General features: G+C 36.3%; 1 protein-coding gene across 1 annotated transcript in view; it reads left to right on the top strand.

Annotated features, from left to right (window-relative positions):
• Positions 1-23,700, top strand: part of LOC122811121 (polypeptide N-acetylgalactosaminyltransferase 18-like) — a 404,996-nt gene that overhangs the window by 271,489 nt on the left and 109,807 nt on the right. The gene's annotated exons all lie outside the window — the stretch shown is intronic.

The raw sequence follows: 23,700 nt of genomic DNA, 5'->3' as shown, positions 1-23,700 counted from the left end.
AAGGAACCTGGGGCACCCAGAGGAAACCCACACAAACACAGGGAGGACATGCAGACTCTGTACAAAAGGCACCCTAGCCAAGAATCAAAACCAGGGAACCTCTTGCTGTGAGGTAAAAACACTATCTGTTGTGCCACTCTACAGCCCTACCATGTCATCAGTAACTGCATATCTAAAAGAGGTATCAGATAGGGATCAGATTCACATTAAACATGGTCCAGAAATGTGACAGAATAATTAAATAGTATCCCAGGATGCACTATTATCAAATATGGGGAAATAACCACAGATAGAGAACACCTTTGGGAGAGAAAAACATTGTAAATACAATCTGCAGATGAGCTTGCTATGCAATATGTGGACTACAGAACACATGTAGTTAAAGGAGTGAAGTATGTTGTACATCATAAGTCCTCTATGGAGAAGCAGAAAGTGTTTAAAGACTGTTATTCCTCTGGGAATAAATCATAGGCCAGAAAAAGTAATGACAAAAAAGGCTTTGGGCGTTATTTCTAAGTCTACCAGATTGACAGGAACAGGCCTAGTCTGGAGGCTGAGAGCCCAGTCTCTTAGGAGAAAGAAAAGAGAATGTAGAAATCACCTCAATGGAGGATATTAGTATTATAATAGGGACAATAGCAATATATAGTGCTGCAGTGAAATCTAAAACTCACTTTTGATCAATAATCTGTAAAATAATTATTATAAATGGTTTCTGTGTAAAAGGCCAACAATGGAGTTATAGAATAACCTGAAAGATTGTAAAGGATGGGGAGTATACCTGAATCTGAAATATTTACTTTCATCAGTCTTCTTGGCTGTTGACATGGTGCCAAGTAGAAATACATCCAAGGTCTGCCAAGTAGTGACTCCTACTATTATAGAAAACTGTGAGCATGAAACATTTACATATTTACCTTTATCTAAGCATACTGCCCAATGACACAAGTATAACATGCCTTCATAAATACTAAAACCAAATCGCCCATTGCAGAGTAGAGGAAAATGCCACGACAAAGAGATTTTCTAAAGTCTAACAAAGAGAAGAGCAAGGAGCACTTGAAATGAAAATCTGTTCAAGATCAGAGGCAGTGCCTGACTGTGCAAGGAAAGGGAAGGGCTGAAAGTCCTCAGATGGAGACTTCACCTAGTAAATAGCAAATTTCCCAAAAGTAAAATTCGTCCGTCCTTAGAAAAGGCCAAAGAAAAGCAAAAAGGATTGGCCATATATAGGCATCAAATATATGGAGAATAATTAAAAGGTAGGTCATGAAGGATGTGTAAATTATTGGAGGCAAACAATAAGACTGTGACCTATAGCCCTGCTTGGGAGAGTGGTAATAAATGCACATAATTCCTCCAACTGACCTGAGGAGAAAACCTTTTTGTAGATAAGGGAGTTAATGATGCAACTTAACTATGAGGGTGAGGTCAGGACACAGAGTAGATACTGTCACTAATATAAAAGTAGCAATGTATCATGTAGCTAAAGATTGCAAAAAATGGGTGTGTTGCTGGGAATCCTAGTTGTTACAGAAGAATAAGAGGGCACTGTCAGTCTGGTGGAGAACTGTATCTCTGTGGTAACATCATCAAGGGGGAATAAAAAAGAGACATAAAATTGGAATGTAAAATTTATCAGAGAAAAATCCCTTTCAAACTTATAAGAGATATCTGAGATATCTGATCAGTAAATTATTGATTAAACAAACTCAACCTATCACTCAACTATAATACACCTGTACAATAACCTGGAACCATTTACAGATATGACTGGTATGTATTAGTTAAAAGATATAGATAAAGTTTCTTTTTAAATAAAGTTTTATAGTAATAAAAGAAAGCAAGTAGTATAGAAGGGATAGTTTTAGCGTCAAGCTTGGATCTTAACTTGAAAGTAATTTGAAAGTAATGAAGGTACAAAGTCCATGTTAGGATTCTTATGTTTCATCATCCCTTTCGCCTGGCCTTGAGACACTTTTATATTGTCTCGCATGTAAAGATTGACTGACCGTAATGTTGTTGTTTTATAAGTGTTTTAAAGAATGTGACGAAGCTTATTGGAAAACTTAAGTGTTGCAATAATGTTAATTGGATTCATTCATACTTTACCACAAAAATGTAATGATTTGAGAAACACTAGGGTTCGCAGATCAGTGTCTCATCACAGAATTTGGTGTTAACTTGATATTTTGTTACTTTAGGTATATTCTTTTACTAAAATCTTTTTTTTTTTTTTTTTACTGTTTGTATGATCCTGTGAAAAAGGTCTTTATCCTATGTCAGTGATTTACTTTTTTCTTGAGCATTCTTGCCCAGAATCATGTCTGTACTTGTTTGTATGTTTATTTTATATTTTATCCCTTAATAAACAAACAATGATGCTTTCCCCACATTTAAACCAACAGCAGTACAGACACTGATTAAAGGTCTTGATTTACATCAGCAATAAATTCACCTCCAGGGTGGTTAAACTGGATGATGTCCTGGAGCTCATCTATGTGTAAGTCACCATAAAGTTCCTTACAATATCCTAGTGAGCTATAGGTCACAATCTCTGCCCCAAACATCACATAACTCATACCTAGACCTACTGGAGACACTAACCAACCAAGCACCCTATTCGTGGAGACTTGTCCCTGTATAGACTGGGATAAAACACTGTCTCAAACTCACACACACAATGCTTCCTGGACTTCATTAAAAATAATACCCTGGAACAAATAGTGTGTGTTCGAACCAGAGGTTTAAACATACTGGACCTAGGACTCATTGACACGAGTCATGTCCTCACTGGTGATAAAGGCTGCTGTACCAACCATAAGTAAGCCCACAACAAGCACCACAAATAAACCACACTGCTGGAATCCTTCACCCCAACTCCAACCCCCCTTGAAATCCCTTCTAGCATACCCTGCCAACAATCAGCAGAGAGCAGGTCCTGTCCACTCACCTAGCACAAAAACACTGCTTCAGTGGACCCTGACAATACTATGGGCTGCTTCCTAAATATTTTAAAACGTGATCTATCAGGACCATTTGAGGCACTCTTCAGCTACAGCCACAAAACAGGTTATGAATCAGGGGAATGGAGGACTTCAAAAGTCATTCTCTTCCATAAGAGCAGACCATAAACTGACCCAGGGAACTACATACCTATCAACCTAACTAGCCTCATATGCAAAGCCATTTAATGATTTTTCATGGAGATGACCAGCAAGGACACTGGCAACTTATAGACACTGGACCTATCCCAGTATGGCTTTGTCAAGTGAAGGTCTTGACTATTTAACCTAATAGATTTCTTTGAGAAGGTCACCAAGGCAATAGAAGAGGGAAAAACAGAGCATGACCTCTTCCATGACCTGGCTAGGACCTTCAATATGATACCCCACTCAGGTGTGTTGACATAGTCAGAGAATTAGGCATAAATTCCTACATAACACACCAGATTGCCATCTGGCTCACAAACGGGACTCAAGAAGTTAGGATTGGTGAGACCATCTCCATCAGGAGACCAGTCACCTCCTGAGTACCTCAGGGCTCCATGCTAGGCTCACTGCTGTTTGGCATCTGCTTCTCAGAAGTCAAAGCTGATGTCATGGTCCTGTGGCGTACTAAGTTTGAAGATGACTGTCCTAAGAACTGCCTTGGTGAGAAATCAGTTTTCTTTAAGCTTAAGGAGTTACATGCAGTATTCAGCAGATACAACTTTCCTAGGCAACTTTCCATGCTGAGCTAGCCAGAGCTATTGTGGAAGTCTGCAAAATGAGACAGTCTGAGTACTTTCTCTTGCTGTGCCTTCAGAGAAGCATAAAGGTGAATCTGTTATCACGGCTCACTTTTCATCAGCTCTACTAATTAAACACTAATTTCTGATTCTGCAGTTTAGCTGCCAGAATGCCACTTCATACACTCACATTTCACTTTATTAGATTCTAGTCTCCCAAACTCAGCTGGGTTGGGATAAGGGTGGTGCCCCATATGTCAAGTCCTTTCTATCAGGCTATGGCTAGCCCCATGATGTCTCCAGGAGTCTGACATAATCTATCCTGTGTAGGCTTCTTTTTCTTCTCTGGTGTTGGTCCCTTCATTGGCTGAATGTTGGCTTTTTTCAGGCCCTTTGTTGTTGGCCCCTGATATGTTTGGGGGCCAGGTAACAAGTTTGGCATTGGTTTGCTTGTCATTAGATAGGCCAGCACAGGGTGGACCGTTGCAGGCTTCCCCGACCTGGACTGTATCGAGGTGGTTGAGCTTCAGCTGGTTCAGTACTGGCTGCCCTGTTTTTAAGTGGTTGAGTATGGACATTGCCTCCACTCCAGTATAGGATTCTAAGTGTCAGATTCTAAGATTCTGGAGGGATTTTCCAACCTCCAGCAACCAACTGCTGACATTTATTTTTATCTCCTAATATGGCAGGGTTTCCAGAAGGCAACAAAAGAGAGCTAAAAAGACTTTGGACATCAGTCCTCCAATGAGGATGAGGATGATGAGGGTTCTGCATCTCCAACTTTACCTCTTGAACACCCTAAATTCAGGATATATTTGTTGATCACACTAGCATGACGGACACTGGGTAATGGATGAGATTGATGCAGTAGCTTGGGAAATATTTTCTAATCTTTGCATTGCTCACCGTCTTGGATGTTAATGAAGACTGAATTTTTCAAACAAGATTTGTTGTTGTACATACATTTCATATTTTTTTATTTGCACTGTGAGAGGTATGCCAACTGATACATTAAGGCAGCATTTTCCAGAAGCTAACAAGTAGCCAAATAAATGAATAAATGCATACTTAGACAAGGTGTCTTCCAGATTTGGAGAGAACTGACTGCTGGTTTCAGAGCTGTGCATTTTGCAGTCTGGTGTAGTAAAAGTCAGGCTTCACTCTGCTTGTAGTGATTAATGTTTTTCTGCATGGTCTATCCAAAGCTATAAATCAGACCAATATTCTAGCTAATCTAGAGGCCTACCAACTGATAACAAAGATCCTTTAGAAACTCTTATACAAAATATTATCTGGTTACGTTTGTGGAACAGAATAGATTCAAACAAGCTGTGGAGGGTCTTGCAATGGGCATTTTGACAAGATTCTGCCATGATATGGACATCAACACCCACAAAGCTGCAGGTACCAGTGCTCCACACAAAAACTGATTAACAAATTTGTATGTTTATTGAAAAAACTGAGCAAAGAACTACACGTTTAAGCGCTTAAGGAGGATACTTTGTCATGTAGTTATTTGCTCATTTTTTCAATAAACATACAAATTTGTTAATCAGCTTTTGTGTGGAACACTGGTACCTGCGGCTTTGTGGGTGTTTACAGTTTATGTTGGTTCGTTTTGATGATATGGACATCAGTTAAGCAGTTTCCATCACATTTATCTGTTACTTGATACTATATTGTAAGATGGGGCACATGTAAACTTTAGGAAAGTGTTCTTTTGTTTAATAGAAACCAACTTCTCTGTAATAATTACTTCAGTCGTATAGTATTCAATCCTAAATAGCAAATATGAAAATGCCACTCACAGTATGTGTAAAATCATTGCATTGGATAAAAGACTGGTGATGAGAAACTGTCCCTAACATCCCATTCACCACTTTCTTTTCTTTAACACTGGTGTAATACATGCAATGTATACTTATAGCAAACCTTTTCAGGAAGTAAGGGTTTTGTCACATGTATGTGTTTATGTAGGTGGATGAGTTTCATATATGTTTTTAGCATGTTGTATAAACTAGGTGCAGCCTAAGAGACGTAAAGTATTTTAATTGCAGATGCTGACAGCTGGATTTGCACATCTTGTACAAGCCTAAACCTGAGAAATGGAGGCATTACCAGAGCTGTTTCTTTGTAAATTAAAATCTGTAATCTTATGTTGAAAGAATGTAAATACTATGAACAGTGCTTTCATCTGTGCAAAGCCATCCCCGGTATGCTAAGTTTAGGCTTTGAAAAATCACAGAATTAAGAAAATAGAATGAAAACTATATCCACTGTCATGTTATAAGAACAGTGAATGCAGTTCCTACCTTGCTGCATTTCTGCCAAGTAGCTTTATTCTGCTGTAGTCACCAAATAGTAGATGTAACTCTGATATGTACAATGGCGGAAGAACATGATTTTATAGCAGAAACTTAGGAGTACACAGGCATTCCAAATACTACACCAGATGTTACACAGAATTTTAATTAGAGCCATTAAGACACAAATTGCAAACTAGCTGCATATCACTAGTTCATTGTTTATAGTCTAGGGACATTGTATGGAAAGAAAAAAATGCTGAGTACTCATTGGTCTGGTAACAGGTTCCCCAAGTGCTGTCTGTGTATGCATTAGCAGTGACTACTCATTGGTCTGGTAACAAGTTTCCCCAGTGCTGTCTGTGTATGCATTAGCAGTGTAGTGATTAATACTTGAATATTTCTTGGAATCAATGTAAATGAACAGACTGCTGCAAAAAAAAAAATCACTGTTCAGATAAAATTAACAAAATATACTGCTCATGTTAAAATGAGAAAGCATTTTAAATGCTGCTTAAGTACCTCTATATGCTTATTACACTTGCATACAGTGCAAATTCTACCCTGTAAATGTTTCTAGTCATGTAAAAAAACTCTGTAGTATCTTTTGATGTATTTTGAGACCAAATGTGCAAATTGTCTTAAAAATGATGTCTCAATCATATTATCATGCAGTTCCCACACTGTATATCTTCCATTGCACCAAGGCAACTAAATCTAGTTAATATATATCAGATTGCCCTACTCTCAGCCAGTTTCAAAGAATTCTCTCTTGGGTCCCCCTTTGACTTGAATTTTTTCATTCTTATTAGCTTGAACTGATATATATGAAATATATCATGAAATGCTTCAGAAGTACATGGATAATTAAATATTCATCTGTGGTCTCTCTCATGTAGTGGCAATTCTAGATCCTTCCTCAGCTCAGTAATTGAGTAATCTAATGCCAGTCAGCAATACAAGAATGTAGACACTTGTTGTTATTGACTATTCAGCTCTGTAATTCTACCCTGCCTATTCCACAGCATAGTGAGCCATTTGACCTCTTAGAAAGGGTGCCCTTGCCAGAAATGGAAGCAGCATTCAATTGGTCTAATCAATATTATACACTTTACCAAGAAAATTATTGTCAGTTACTGCAGTCCCATTGGCTAAATGGCAATATTCTCCTGATAAAATGTAGCATTACTTATGAGAATAAGTCCCAATTAGTAAAGAAGACTGCTCCCATGCAAAATATAAGAAAAAGTATGCTGGCATCCTGTAGGATAACTCATTTTTCTGCTATTATAACACTGCTTCAGTTTTGCAAAGCAGTAAATAAAAATATATATGACTAATTCCTATGTACACATTTACCAAGAAAAGTACTGACTACAATGACAAGGCTAGAACTGACCAGCCACACTGACAGCAGACTACTACTTATGCAGTCAATGAAATAATTTCATAAACAAGAACAAGGTGCACATCTTTGCTAGGGTCATGCATATTCCAGCTGTGGAATAGGCAAGGTAGAATTACTGAGCTGAATAGTCCATAATAACAAGTGTCTACATTCTTGTATTTCTGACTGGCATTAGATTACTCAGTTATTGCACTGAGGAAGGATCTAGAATTGCCACTACATGAGAGAGACCACAGATAAAGATTTAATTATCCATGTACTTCTGAATGATGTGGAGATGCATATCGCACCCAGTTCTCCTTACTATGCACAGTAATAGGTGCTTTAAGACCATGCTTTATCTGTTCAGCATTCCCTCTATCTAGGTTGTTACACAAAGAAATGCTCTGGCAACTTCATTTAAATACCTTTGTGTTTCTCTGCTTAAATGAAGCAATTTTGATTACTAGCAAGCTGAAGATCAGAGTGTCTAACTTGTGATTCTTTAAAAATTATTGAATGATATTTTTTTTACAGGCCCTACTGATGGGAAGAGTGTGTGTGAAATTTTATTGGTTGATTTTGCAAATACAGGGATATCTTTGGTTCTTTGTACAAGTTATTCATAATTGGTGGGATTTGTTAATACTGTGTTTTTATTTGTTCATGCTTTTACGATTTTTTATTAGTTGATCATTGGGGGGTTGTTAGATGGAAATCTTTTTTAATGGGTTTGAATTTTTCATGTGATGGTTCTGATGATGTCTAATACGAATAAGTAGACAAAAGCACTTAACCAGTCTAATAAAGTTGTGTGTCATGTTCTGCTACTTGGTCTTTGGTTATTTTATTTTGTGAGTTTTTACATTCCACAGCCAGTTTCCAGTTCAGTGGATTTAGATAATATTACCCCATGACACCACTACTTCGCTCTCTGGTTCACTCTCATTAATTATTTCTTTTAGATAAACATCCAGCAACCCTATGGATTGAAGGTTTGTAATAGTACATCTCTGTTGACTCTCTTAGTCTCCCTCAAACAACTTCTCCCGGAATATATCTTCCGAATCTGGAACCGCTTTAGCCACAACCTTCCATTCCTTCATCTTGTTCATTGCTCCCTTTTCCTTCAATACGAACAAACTCTTCATTTCTTCCATATCACTTAACTGCCTTTCTTGTAAAGGCTCTGCCATCTCGATATTTGCTTTCTCCTTCTCCACACCTGTATTCTTTTCACGCATACTCACCATACTTCCTCCTGTTTTTCGGAGCCGCCTATGCACCCAGAACGGAAACGGGAAGTAGGACATGCCACACACAAATGCATCTCAACTAAGGAAAAGAGTAGGGTTTTTAATTGATATATACAGTATATTATTTATATATTTACATTATTTACATTTATTTACAAATCTCCATACATTACAAACTTCAGTTTGAGCATTTCCCCCAACTGTTTTATTTACAACCAAAACATTTTTTCAGAATGTTTGTCAAAGTCCATTTTCCATTATATTTAATTTCATTTAGTCTCTCTTTCCATATAGTCCATGAAGCATAAAATATTACTCTGTCCGTTTTCTTCACTTCTTCCTGTTATTGTGTAACACCATAATAACCAAATTCTGTTGTGTCCATTTTTATTTGCTCAAATTTTAGGAAACGTTTTACCCTATTATGCAAATATGAAATAAAAAACCTGTAATCTGATTGTATCATGCAGATGTTACAAATTAGCTAAATCATATATAGCAATATGTTTTTTATTACAATCTACCTCTAAAGTCAATTTTTTGATTAATTTTATTAGTAGGGTGACACTTTTTACCCTCTGACATGTAGATTGAATTTATGTCTTTAACATTTGACTTTAGAGGTAGATTGTAATAAAAAACATATTGCTATATATATGATTTAGCTAATTTGTAACATCTGAATGATACGATCAGATGCATTTCATGAATCGTTATAGGATATAGTGAAGGGGTGCCGTTTTATGTTTATAAATAGCCTTATAAACATATTGGTAGCAATGAATATGGTTCTAAGTAATGGAATATATTTATAAGCACCGCACTTTATCCAGCATAGATTAATCCTTATATTTTATGCAGAAGTATTGGAGTTTTGAATTATATGTCTTGAATTATCTGCTGCAATCAATGCTTTCACACTTTTTCATATTAAGGAAGAAGAAATGTATCGTAAACAGTGCAATTTAAAATTAGGTCAAGTTGTCACTTTAAATGATTAAGTGTTTATACCAGCTGACAATGCATGTGATCAGTTTTTATATATATAACTTGTTAATTGATTGTTTGAATTTTAATGGTCTGAAGAAGCCTCAGTGAAAGCGCTTACCTTTAGCATGCTGCAATGAAATAAAGTATTCTGTTTTATGATTACCGCTGACATTTTATTTTAGCGCACTCTGTTGGATTATGCTTTTTTGAACAACGCTTGAATATCCTGGCACTAAATTGGTTCCATGGTCACCTTACAGGTTTTTTATTTCATATTTGCCTTTTAATTTTCATTACTACTTGTGAGGTGTTCGCTCTGTTGGGAGCTGTTTTTTACTTAATTTGTTTTACCCTATTATGTTTACATATTTCTTTCCACAAATTATTAACTCTTTCAAAAACACATGCTCAGCAGTCTCTAACTCTCCGCATTTATTACATATTCCATCTTGCTTTTTTTGTATGGCGTATTTGCCTTAACTCGCAATTTTCTAATAGACAATCTACATAAAAAAATCATTACATTCCTTAATCTTTTTATAGTTATTACATGTCATAATTATGGCTTTTTTCTTATCTGTTTCTAAAATTTTCCATGGATGAATACGATAAAATACTTTCATAATACTCAAGTACCATTCCTTTCTATTTTTCTCACATATATTCTTTTTTATATTCCATAACACAATTTTGTTTTGGTATTGTTTCATTTCTTAATTCACAATGCATTTACTTCATTTTTTAAGTTCCATTTCTGCCACAATTCTTTGCATTTATAATATAGTATCATTTCTATCAAATTTTTATTTTCCTTCATAATTCCTTTTAATACCTTGTATAAGATTAAAGATGCTGTATGTATTATTTAGTTAATTAAACCCAAACCTCCTTGCTCTTTCTTATACAGAATTGGCTCTCTTGACAGGATTCAGTCTAGAGCCCTATATAAAAGAAAACATGATCATCATTACTTCCTTTTCATACTTAATAGGAATCAAATAGATGTTAGCAACATACTCGATTTGTCCTATTACCATGGTGTTCAACAAGTGTGCTTTTTTCTATATGAAAATATATTTGGTTTCCAAAAATCAGTCATATCCTTTACTATTTTCAGTACATTATCCCATTGTTGTTGTCTGTATTAATTCCTTCCAAATGTTGTTAGTAATATATCTATATATTTTTCATTGAACTCAACGTATCCTTTCATACCTTCAAAACTATATCCTTTACTTTTCTCCTTATTTATACTTAAACCATTTTTTAATTTATCCTTACTTTTTCATTTAGTTTTTCTGTCCATACTTTATTTTTAACATTTAATACAATATCATCCACATAATTATACATTATTGCTAATTGTACTTCATCATTTTGTATCCACCACTACTTGACATTTTATTAATTTCCTTCACTATTACATTTATAACTAATGAGACAATTACACTATTAGCTGGGCAGTCCTGCTTTATTCCACATTCTATTTTTATTAATTCTCCAATTCAGCCATTTACATTTAGTGTCACATAGTTCTTTCATAAACAAATTTTATTACTTTTAATGATTTATATTGAATAGTATCATAGGCTTTACTTGTATCCCCTATCATAACCTTTACTTCTACTTTTTTATTTATGATATCATCAGTTATTTCTCTTATTATCCATAATAACTCTTGATTTCCTTTTCTTCCGAATACATTTTGGTAATATATTCTATCCATTTTTTGTAACTTTTTTGTTATTATTCACATACAATTTTTATAATCCGGATTATTCAGTGTTATAGGTCTCCAATTTTTTCTCCTCTTTATTTTCTTTTTTAAATATACATTTTATAACTCTTGTATGCATCTTTCTCTTTAATTCCTGTTTCTAAGAATTCATTCATAACTTCTATAAAAATTAGATTTTGCCACTCTTTCATTTCTTTATACATACCATATTCAATTCTGTCCAGTCCTGTTGCAGAATTCATGTTAATAGCTTTTAGAATTTCATTCATTTTTCTTAGTTTTTTTGTTCTGAATACTCATTATCTCCCTTATTTAATTTTTCACCTTTATAAATTTGTTCTATGTTTTCTTTTCTTTTAACAAATAATTACAAAACATTTTCTTTTATTATTTCATATATTTCTTCTTGCTGTCTTATCTGCTTACCTTCCTTATTCTTTAATTCTTATTTTCCTCCTCCTATTATTTTACTCAAATATGGTGCTACCTGTTTTCTTTCTTTCCTTGTAAACAATATTTTTGTTTATATAACAAGTTGTTAATTTTAATTTGATTAATTTTATATATTTCTCTTTTTCATAAAATGATTTTTTCTTCTCTAATAAGTCTATAAATGTTTCTTGACTTGATATCTCCTGTCTCTCTTTTTCTTTTTTCCTTATACTTTCTAAACACACTTTTTTATTTCTCTTTAAAATTAGGCCACCAAACAGTTCAAGTCTCATAAAACTCTCTCATATTCATATGATTTTGTCATAATTCTACAATTTCTTTTTTTCTCTTCTAAATCTAGTTCATTTACTCCTTTTCCTATTTGTATATAGTTTTCAGTTTCCTGTACTTTAACCCATATAGCTATATGATCTGAAAATCTAGCATACTTAATTTATTTTTATAAATTTTAAACTATTGGATATTAAAAAATCAATTTCTGTCCTAATTTCATTCCTTTTATATATATCCAGTGGTTATTCTCTCATACACTTAACTTTCCACTTCTCATAATTTCTTTAGCCATTGTAATATCACAGTTGCTTTCATTTTCCTTAAATTACAATTAAAATCACCCACCACTATAATGTCAGTATTTACACAAACATATTCAAGAATACTTTGAAAAATAATTTCTCTTTTTTGTTACATATGCATATAAAGCTATAATTCTATATACATATTTTTAGCATCTCATGTCTATTACCATAATTCATCCTAGTTTTACAATGGTTGTATCTAATATTTTAATGCTTTCTTGACATAATATACATATGCCAAAGCATGTTTCTTTCCCCATATTCCCAACTACTGCACCATTCCAAAGTTTTTCAGTTTGTGTTCTTTCTTTATCTGTTAATAATCTGATATCTTCTAAAACAACAATATGTGCATCTACTGTAGCACATCATTGTAATATCCCTATTCTACTTTTAAGATTTTTCATACTGTTCATACTTAAAGGTAATATTTTCAACATTTAAGAACAGTTAGTATAATAAAATGTTTCTCTCTTTCCTTTTTTATTTTCTCTAAGCATCATGTTTTTGAATTTTCTATACCTTTAACTCTTTTCCCTATCAAATTCTTTATTTCTTACAATGTGCCAATGAGCTTCTTCCTTACTTGTCTCCTTTGTTTTTTTTCCTTGTTACTTTCTTTAATATCATGTATAACCTCTTTATCAATCACATCTTTTTGTACATTTTCTTGTATAATGTGCTCTACTATCTCTTTATTCTGTATAACTTCATTTTCTTGCACATTCATTTCACATTCTAGCCACGAATGAGCAGTATTGTCACATTTTTGCAGTTTTAAATCACATTTTTTATTATGCCCTGTTTTACCACACAGATAACATTTTTTATCACAGTCATTTATTCAATGATCATTTTTTCCACAAAAATAACAAGTTTTTGGTTGACCTTTATATTTCACAAAACCCCTATTACCATGGACATTAATAATACTAGATACATGCATAACATTATCATTTTCAGAATTACTCTACATTCCCATCCTCCAGTCCATACCCCTCTTCGATCATATATTTTTGTTGCGTCCATTACTATTTTACATATAGTTAACAAATGTTCTTTCATTTCTTTTACTTCAACTTCAATTTTAAACTGGATCATTATTCTTTTTTTTGTCTGTAAAAAGCTTGCACCACGCATTCTGACCATGGACAAATATTTTTCTTTATTCATATGCACCCTAAAAATTTTACATGGCCTTACCCGGTCTCAAATTTCAATTTACAAAAAGTCTCTTTATTAATTAAAATGAATGGTCTTACCTCTTTTGCTTTGATACTCAGAGGAGCTATGACAGAGTCCCAAACCTCATACCTGTCCAAACTTTCTATTTTTTACTGGTCACACATACTGCATACTTCTTTTTTTTTTTTATTCCTTCTTTTTCTTTGCTACTTCTCCCACAATTTGTGCACACGTTTTTGTCTCTTGAACTTTTTCTGGCACAGTCTCTTCTTCTCCTTTTCCTTCTATTTTCTCCATGATGTCGCTCCATGAAATTGCTGCTCCACTTTCTGGCTTGCTGTGGCTTACCATTTCTTCCAAATAATCATCCTGCAACCCCCCCCCCCCATTGGAGGGTTGTAATTATGCATTTCTCAGAGGTAACTGTCTCTCCTTCAAACAATTTCCTCTGAAAGTTTTCCTCTGAATCCATCTCTGTTACATGTACAATCTTCTTTTCCTCCAGTGTTAGTGTTTTCTCTGCACACACAACATCAGAAAAAACTTCTGGTAGAGATTCTACCATTTCAATTACACCTTCAGTAACTTTCACTTAATTTTTAGCCAAAGCTAAATCAGTCATGTTTTCTTCCTGTTCCTACTGGCTGCCTCTGCCCCTGGACAGGAAACAGGAAGTCAGAATGTGTAACACACAAAGCCTTCCCTCGACCAAGATTAGGGGAAGCTCCCTGATGTCCTGGACAAATTTTCTCTAGTAGCATTAATACTACCTCCTCTGGAATATTTTATAATCTGTGTTTGTGCCAGTTATTGCTTTGAAACTAATTTTCTTTTTTTCATTATTTGAAAACTAATGCATAGTGTGTTACCACTTATTATATTCTCTATTTTTACTTCATATGAACTATCTGTGGTGGACTTGAATTCCACAAACTGCTTTTATTAATAAACTGCATGCAGGTATTTTCAAGTTTCACACTTTTGGATATCAATGTGTTGTTTTCCTACTCTATCATGGGAAGTTACTAGGCTAATGGCCCTAGGGCCCTACAAGCCTAGCCAAGTTCTACCCTTATTTCCACAATCAGCTCCAATTAACTCAGTCCAGGATGGACACAGGGGGAGCCCCTGGGGTGAATTTACAGTTACCCATCCAGTAGTCCAGGTTGCATTTGAAGAGAGCCAATGAGGTTCTTTGTTTGACATCAAGCGGGAGTCCATTCCGAAGGTGTGGTAACCTCTGGGAGACAAGTATGTCCCTCTAGGAGGTTCTATTAATGTCAGTGAACCATATAGTGACTCATCTAACAATGCAAGGATTGATACTTAGCTGGGTGGCTTTGTCAATGATACCTGAGTGGGGTCTAATGTCAAGAGCCTTGGCTAAGTATATGTAGGCTGTATGTACAGATTTCCCCCTCATCTGGGACCTTGGTGACTGTCTCAAAGAAGTCCACCAGATTTAACAGGCATGATCTCCCTTTGACAAATCCAGTCTTAGTAGAGTCTAGTGTTTGGAGAGTACGCCTATATCTTTGTTGATAAGGTCCATGATAGTTTGCACCATGGCCTTGTGGATAAGGCCAGTCAGGCTGATAGAGCTATAGTTCCTGGGGTCAGTGGAATTGCTACCTTTGTGCAAGGGGATAATGGTGGCCATTTTCCATTCAGCTGGGATGAAGCTGGAGCTTAAGTATGATTGAAAAGAGTACCCAGTGGTGTTCTAATTCTTGTTTGGGCACAGGTAGGATGCAACCTGGGATGTTATCAGGTCTCATAGATGCTGTGTTTTTGGCCTTAGTGACTGTGTTTATGACCTGAACTTTATAGATACAAGGTAGAGGACAGGTGGCAGGGATGTCATGAGGTATGTGTGGTGGGGACAGGTGAGTAAAGTTTTCACAGACCCTGATGTCTAACACGTTAGGTATGTCCACAGGCTCAGTATATGTGGTATCATTAGCTACTAGTTTGGCACAAATCTGGGACTTTCCTTTTAGGTTATGGCTGTAACTAAAGAATGCCTTATGTTTGTCCTTAATTGAGGAAGCTAATTTTGATTCATAGCTTGCTTTGGAGGACTTCACAAGAAGTCGTATTTGCTTGTTTAAACTGAGGAGGGAGTGTTTCCAGTTTAGGGCTCTCTCCCTCTTACTCTTAAACAGCAATTTTTTCCTCTGATTGTAAAGGCTGTAAGTAGCAGTTATCCACCAGGCAAGTTTGCTCTTCCTTGAGAAGCTTGTTTTGGTCCTATTGGGTATATCCGAGTCAGTGCAGTTTTACAGGTGTTTGTATAAAGCATTGATGATAAAGCAAAGAACTCAGCATACTTGCCAGTTTCATCTGAGGGGGAGGTGCAGTAAAGCTATGTATACCATCCAGTAATAGGTTATAATCTGCTTTGGGAAAGTTTTTCAGTTTAGTTGCTGCTGGGAGGGTCAGGTGTAATAGCTATTTCAAATGAGACTGATTTGTGGCCAGATCTCTCTAGGGAAGACCCCACAGTGGGAATGTTACAGTGGTCCCCCATATTGGTAAGCACCAGATCCAGGATGTAGCACCCCTTATGGGGGTGTTAACCGTCTGGCCCAGTGCACTGGCATTAAAGATGTTTTGAAACCTTTGGGCAAGTGAGTTAGAGCATGAGTAATTTACCCAGTCAATGGATGGGTAGTTAAAGTAGCCCAAAACTAGGGTGTTTGGATGTATCTTGATAGACTTAAGTAGATCCAAATAGGTAGAATTGGTGTCCTGATTCATGGAGAGGATCCTGTAGCTGGCAATGACTTGAATAGATGTCCTACCAGTAGTTAATTGTACCTAAAGTATCTCTAAGGAATCATGTTGTCTAACCAATCTGGAAATGTATTTATCTTTAATGGATATTGATACACTGCCTCCTTTAGTTTTCATGCCTTCATTCTGTGGTCTGAATGCATGGAAAGAGGTGTAACCCAATATGGTTGGGGTGCTCTCCACAGCCTTGAACCAGGTCTCTGTGACTGCACAAATGTGTACAGATTGCTTCCAGTGAGTACAGTTTCATGTTAAGACACTTAGTGTTTAACAACATAACTTTGAGGTTGTTTTTAGATGGAGTTTTTATGTCAGGAATTTTGTCCTTAAGACACTGCCTAAAAAAGGCAGTGGCAAGAGCCTTGGCCAGTAACCAAAATACCAGGCATTGCAGATGAAGACCATCTCTGGCAAACCGTCGAGGTCTGTCAATCATGTCATCCCAGGCTGACAGATACTGTATTCCCTTAGAATGACTACAGAAACTAAATCAGTTGTTGAAGTCAGTCATTTTCTGTTTATACTGAGGCATCATCCTAGGTGAAGGTAAAATGCTGTGTAAGGCTAGAGACATACCTGCCTGAGACACATTTTCTGAGGGCTCAGTCATGTCTGTCTTCATATAGTCCAGAGAGGTACATTTCAAGTCATTCACACCAACATGGAACTATGACAGAGTCATAACAGTACCTGTTTTTGCGAGACTTGAGTACATGTCTGATGTGGCAGATCCTGGCACCCGACAGCCAGCTGACCATGACCTTCTCCTTATCCAGCCTGATGAGGGTGACATCTGTGTGTCTCATGATGGAATCACCTTTGACTAATGTATTTTGGTTTTGTGTTTTGCCTTAAGGACTTGACAGGTGAGACACTAGTACAAGAGCTATTATATGTATTGTGTTCTGCAGAGAAAGTATTATGTGTAGCGTGCTTCTGTTTGGGAGGTCTCTGGTGGTAGGTATGTTTCTGGTGAGGACCTCTGCATGTGTTAGGTATGTGTGATGTGAGTTTGGGTGGGATATGAGGTGAGGTGTGCATGCTGACAACCCACTCGTCATATGTACTGACTGGTGTGTGAGAGAGCATGGATTCACGGTTAATATAGTTGCCTCTCTCTCGTGTTGAGTTTGTGTGTACTAGAAGTAGAGGGTTGTTGGTGAACATGACGCAGTTGCTACACTGCCTCAGAAGCCCATGTTGACCAAACTGGCTGAAGAAACTGTGGGAAATTGAACGTTCATAGTGTTAGGTAAATTTATATGGTCAGGAAAGGAGACCGCACTTAGGAATGGCTAGTGTATGAGAGGTGTGTTGGTACCTCTTGTTTCAACAAATTTTGGGAGCTGGCCCCATGTTCAAAAGACTGTTTATTACTGTCACAGTGCATGAATATGTTTGCAGGACAGTGTTCCTTTTCAAAACTGCACCAACCAGTTCATCAGTTTTCCACTTTATCTCACTATAAATGAGTTGTATTTTCGTGTAATCAGTACACTCTGAGATTTGTATGCTTTCTTTAGGGGATAACATATAGAGTTATAAGCTGAGTTTTCATCTCTGTGCAAATTACACTGCATGTGGTTGCTGTGTTTAATTTGTAGTGAGTATGCAAAACAGAGTGATACAATAATTGTGTGCAAAAGATTGCCCAGTTTTCATTACATGCTATTCTACTTATTTTGCCTATATTGATAATAATGGATAATCTCACCCTATGATGCTGCTATTTTGCTCTCCAGTTCACTGATTAACCATTTTTTTTAGATAAACCTCTCACAATCTTCTGGATTGAAAGGTTATAGTAATACATGTATATATTTGTGGTATTCTGCAGTGTCAGGGCATACTGAGAGGAAGAACATGTGCATATGACTAAAGTGATGGGCAGTACGCCTCCTTTCTTGTAAAAGGAAGGGCTAGAGACTGACTAGCAGAAATGTTGAGTGATTAGGAGTAGAGAAGCCTGTATAATGTTAGTCAGAAGTTTGGCAGAAGGCACCTTGGAAGCCCTGTATGTGATCTGTGGATTTTCAGTACCATGATAGTGTATAGGACTGCTAACAGAAAGATTCAGAGGGATGGTGGTGGAAAAACCTCAGCCTGACCTAAGCAGAGGAACAGATGTAAAAATGTAATGAGAGATTTTTCCTCTTTGAATGACCTTTCTTGAAGCAAAACTTTGCTAGGTTTCATTTTGTGTCAAATATATAATTGCAAATACAGTGTACTAGAACTTAAGTACTGTTTCCAGTCTGTGTTTCATACTGTTGATAAGTAGTGTGGTATAGTGCCCCATTTTTTGAGGTATGTCGAGTGTAGCTCTAGTGTTTTAACATGATGAGAGGGGTTTTACATACATGACCTGAGCACATGAACCTACACCCTTTCTTGTAAAAGGGGAGGAACAGAAGCAGAGGAGTGGGGTGGAGATTTGTATAATGGTTTAGGTGTTTTAGACAAAAGGTTATGGAGTTTGATTCTCTCCTTTGGAACTGAAATCGACTAGGCTTAAAATGGCCACAATGGCGGTTAGTTCAGCACTTTCCTGTCTCATGTTCATAGGTGTGATGTTAGTGGAAACTTGAAACAGAGAGAAAGTGAGTCAGCCTGAGCTGTAGAAACAGGGGTATCCTTGTGACGGATTTATTAATATTTAGTGCTAAGAGGAATAAATAGTGGAAGAAATAACTAGTACTATGAGGAATACAAGTAATTGGAACTAGTTATTGAATAGTTTCAGAAAGACTTTCTGGTAATGATAAAATTGTTTTGTATGATGTACTCAATAAAATGTTTCTTTTTGAGTTCTTTTCTAATTTTGTTCTCTTGTTAGTAAACCCATGTTTAAAGAAAATGAAAACTATTGCGAAGACTGATCAATATGAATAAGACTGTAAGATCCCACAATGTATAACAATAAGAAAAATCTACTGAGGAAGTTTTAGCAAACTGTTTATTGGAGAAAGGGAACACAATCAAATAGACTTTGCAGTGAAAGAAAATTGGAGAAATAAAGTTGAGTGAAAAGCTAGTAGCTTCATAGTGTGTGGAGTGGAATCTGAACAAGCTGCTTGCATATGGTGTGGTGCAGTGTTATTGTAACTGTTCTGTAGTGAAAGTGAGTACAAATCTCTGCAAGAAAATTGGTAAATGCTCTGTGAATTTAGAGAGAATTGTCCTGTTAATGAGGTACATTGTCACTGTATGGTAGAAAGTGCATTTCCCTGAGGTGTGTGTGTGTGCGCGTGTGTGTGTGTTGACAAGTAAAATGCCAATAAAATTAATTACTCTGTACCCACACAGGCAGCCACAGTGGTGCAGCGGTTAGAGTTGCCACCTCACAGCAAGAGGTTCTCTGGTTCGATCCTCTGCTGGGGTGCCTTCTGTGTGGAGTCTGCATGTCCTCCCTATGGTCGTGTGGGTTTCCTCTGGGTGCTCCTGTTTCCTTCCACATCCTAAAGACATGCTGTAGGTGGATTGGACACACTAAATTGGCCCTAGGCGTGAGTGTGTGTGTGTGTGTGTGTGTGTGTGTGTGTGTGTGTGTGTGTGTGTGTGTGTGTGTGTGTGTGTGTGTGTCTATGTGTGCCTTCAGTGGAAGGTTGGGCTCTGGGCTGGCATCTCGACACCGTAAAACTTCACTGCCAATCATGAGTGGACAGGTGATCCACTGTGGTGACCCCTAACCAGGAAAAAGCTGAAAGAAGACTCTGTACCCACACAGGAGCTTTGTTGTTGCAATATACGTGAATACTCATAGTAATTAAAATGTTGCTTGCAAAAGAAAAAAAAAATCTCTGTTGGTGTTAGAGATTTGCTTCACAAAAGGTTATGAGCTGTGAAGTTTTTTTCCATAATTCATGTGACTGTCTGGGGCAGTGTGGTGTGAGGCATTTCCTGTGAAAAGTAAAATCCCCTGGCAGTGAAAAGTGGGGCTTACTACCAAAGTTGGTTCATTGCTGTGCACTGCATGAAACAAATTGCACATATTCCAGGTGAAAATGGTTGTGAGGTTAAAAATTCCATATATTGAAAAAATGAGAGGCAAATGGGGGCAGTACACAAAACAATGAATGTGCTCTGAATAGAATTGCTTTTATGGAGCGTAAATTGGTGTCAGTGTTTACTGAGAAGTGGTCTTGATCATCTAAGTATGATTACAAATAATGCAGTGTATCAAAATGAGACTGTTTTGGTCCAAATGTGTCTGAAAGGCAAACTAAATAAAATGAAGCCCTTAGGGTACAACAGCTGTGCAGCAACAAGACAGTCATCAAAGCACAATACGAAAAAAAGATTTTTTTTTAGTGCTTTCTTTATTTACTAGAACATCTTCAGAAACAGCATTAATTGATTCAAACAGTTTAAACACACTTAATTTTATTTATTTATTTATTTATACTTGTTGACCGGGAGTGTCTGACTGGACGTAGGTCCATTTTCAGTGGAGGCCCAGGGAGAAAAGCTCCACAGTTAAAATAAACAGACAGTAGTTACATTGGATTACATAGCGATTAACAATTTACATAGCAATTACTTACAACATATTTACAAATGAAGAACATAGTACATCAGTAGACAACTAGAATCTTTATCTGTGAAGTACATAACAGACATTAACAAATGTTACAAGAAGAAGTTCCTGCTGTATAATAAGTACTAGGCTTATGAGCATCTGAGCTTGCTATCATCAAGGTAGTCTGTAGTGGAAAGAAAGGTAGTGGTTGGATGGGGTGGATGATATTAGAGTGGGAGTTGCAAGGGCATAGCCAGCATGTTTTTAGGTGCGCTTTTAGTAAAATTTTGAAGTGGGTGCATGATGGTATGGAGATAATTGTGGGTGGGAGGGAGTTCCATAATTTGGCTATGGTGCAAGAGAATAGTGCTTCACCAGCAGAGTTATTGGCTTTAGTGATCTGCAAGTGATTTTTGTTGCTGGATCTTGGTGGTCTGGTGGTGCGATAGGGTTGGAGTAGATTCTGAAGGGATGGGACATTTAGTGGATGGTTTACTAGTTTGTGGGCGAGTGAGAGTTGATACCATTGAAGGAGGTGAGGTAGTTCAAGCCAGCCCAGTTCAGCAAGTGAGAGACAGTGGTGACTACGGTAGGATGCCCCTGTGGCGAATTTGGCAATTTTGTTGCAGCAGAAATAAATTACATCATGCACAAAACCAATAATAAAATATTTATTCTAATAAAATCTAAATTACTAAAAAATACTTAAAGCATTCATATTCTTTATACTTTATTCTTATTTAACTGATTATTAAGTTGCCATTAAATACATTGCAATGTATTATAAAATCTTGTATTTCAGCAAGCTCTTGAAAGAAATAGTTTTGTTAAGTCCAGGCGCATCATCAGGTCACAAAAAACTTGCCATTTTAATTCTAGATACTCTAAATAATTATTAAATTGATCACAAAATGCAACTGATCTACCTTTTCAACTACTAAAAACACAAATTTTCAAAAATCCTTGCAACACACACTATGTCTGCCTAGTACATTAGTGGCATATTTTTTCTTTATGACCAAAACATGTTTTCTAATTCTAAATGCTAGCCTCCTGACAGGTTTACCTATATAGAAACTTTTGCAAATATAATGCAAGCTAAATAGACTAGACCCTCACATTTGCAGTCAAACCTGTCCTTGGCTATTAAAGTATAATCTAAATGTTTAAATTAATTACCTGTGGAATTACTATACTTACAGAATTTGCACTGATGGCAAGGAAATGTACCTAAAGAACTACTAAATATGATGTTCTTTAAATTTGTATGTTATAACAATTTTTTCTTTGTCTTTTTATATATGACCTGAGGCTTTTGTCCAACTATTTTAGTTAATTCTTGGTTCCCTAAAATAACTGTCCAATTATCTTGAATAATCTTTCTAACAACAGAGCCGTTGGTGATCATCAGAACTGGAAAAGCAAAGGTCTTGTCTATATCACTATTGCATTTAATTTTGGGGGTAAAACCTGAAAGAAGACTAGGAGAAAATGTATTAGTTCTATTCTTCACTACATCATCAGAAATGTATTTTAATTTGGTCACTGGGTAAACCTCTTGCTTGAAACATGCATATAAGCACATCTACGTCACTTTTTTTTTTTATCTTCACTAATTAGGTGGCTAAGCCGAATAGCTTGCCTTCTGAAAATATTTAGTTTCATAATGGATGGATGATGACTACTAAAATGTAAATTGTTATTGGCAAAAATGTCCTTATAAATGCTGCTCTTAAATTTGTTTTTCTCCACATCTAATGTTATTTTAATGTTTGAAAAAATTAGTTTGATATTTGCTGTTTCCCTTGATTCCAATAGTGTTTTTTATGTCTGATAGGCAGAATAAAATGGGAATTTTACAGCCAGCTGTGCAATGTGAATCTTTTATGGTCCAAGAGAGCTGGAGTAATTAATGCAGATGAAAATAATTTATTTTTTTTAATTAGAAAGCACTATTAAGAAACAAGAATTTATAGAAAAGGTAATGGAGACATTTTCAGAAAACATGGTAGCAGTATAAATAATGAATTAGACTCTTTAACAGGATCTTACATCTGTATGCCGCGGTGGTATGGCAGTAGCATTGTTACCTCACAGCAAGAGGTTCTCCCGTTTGATTCTCAGCGTGGCTTGGGAGTGCCCTCTGTGTGGAGTTTGCATTTCCTCCCCGCGGTTGGGTAGTGTTTGAAAGACATGCGTGTGTAAATGGGCGGGCCTTCGTTGAAGGTTGGGTGTCGAGCTGGCACCTCACCGTTTCGTAAAAATCTACTGTCAATCATTAGCGGACCGGAGTTCCGCTGTGGTGACCCCTTACCGGGAAAAAGCTGAAAGACAAACAACAACAAGATCTTACACGTTTATAGGAAGAATTCAGGGCATTAACTGAGAGTTTTGAATTACCAAGGCAGTCAAGAGGTGTCGTCTCTAAATGGAGATAAATTATTTCTGAATTAAGGCAGATGGTTTCCTAAAATGAAATAAAATGACAGAGAGTTTTAAAAAGTTGTTGAATAAACTTGGACAGCAGAAGAGATGTCAAAAATGAAACCAATAAATCACTGATTTACTCCAAATAATCTCTGAGCTTTATGTAAATGTTGGGACACTAAAATGTAATCATAAACTTGAAAGTGCTAATCGAAGTGATAGAATAAGTAGCTGAGTTAAAAGTAAATTTGGGTTCTCCAAGAAAGATATTGAATGAATAAAGAAAGGCATAGAAAGTGTGAAGTAATTGCAAAACCAGACTGGGCATCTCAGGAAAG

Source organism: Protopterus annectens, chromosome 9.part0 (genome assembly GCF_019279795.1).
Source record: "Protopterus annectens isolate FY-2018-M chromosome 9.part0, PAN1.0, whole genome shotgun sequence".
Taxonomy (NCBI): domain Eukaryota; kingdom Metazoa; phylum Chordata; order Ceratodontiformes; family Protopteridae; genus Protopterus; species Protopterus annectens.
Note: the sequence above shows the minus strand (reverse complement) of the source record. Positions and strands in the feature narration are given on the sequence as shown.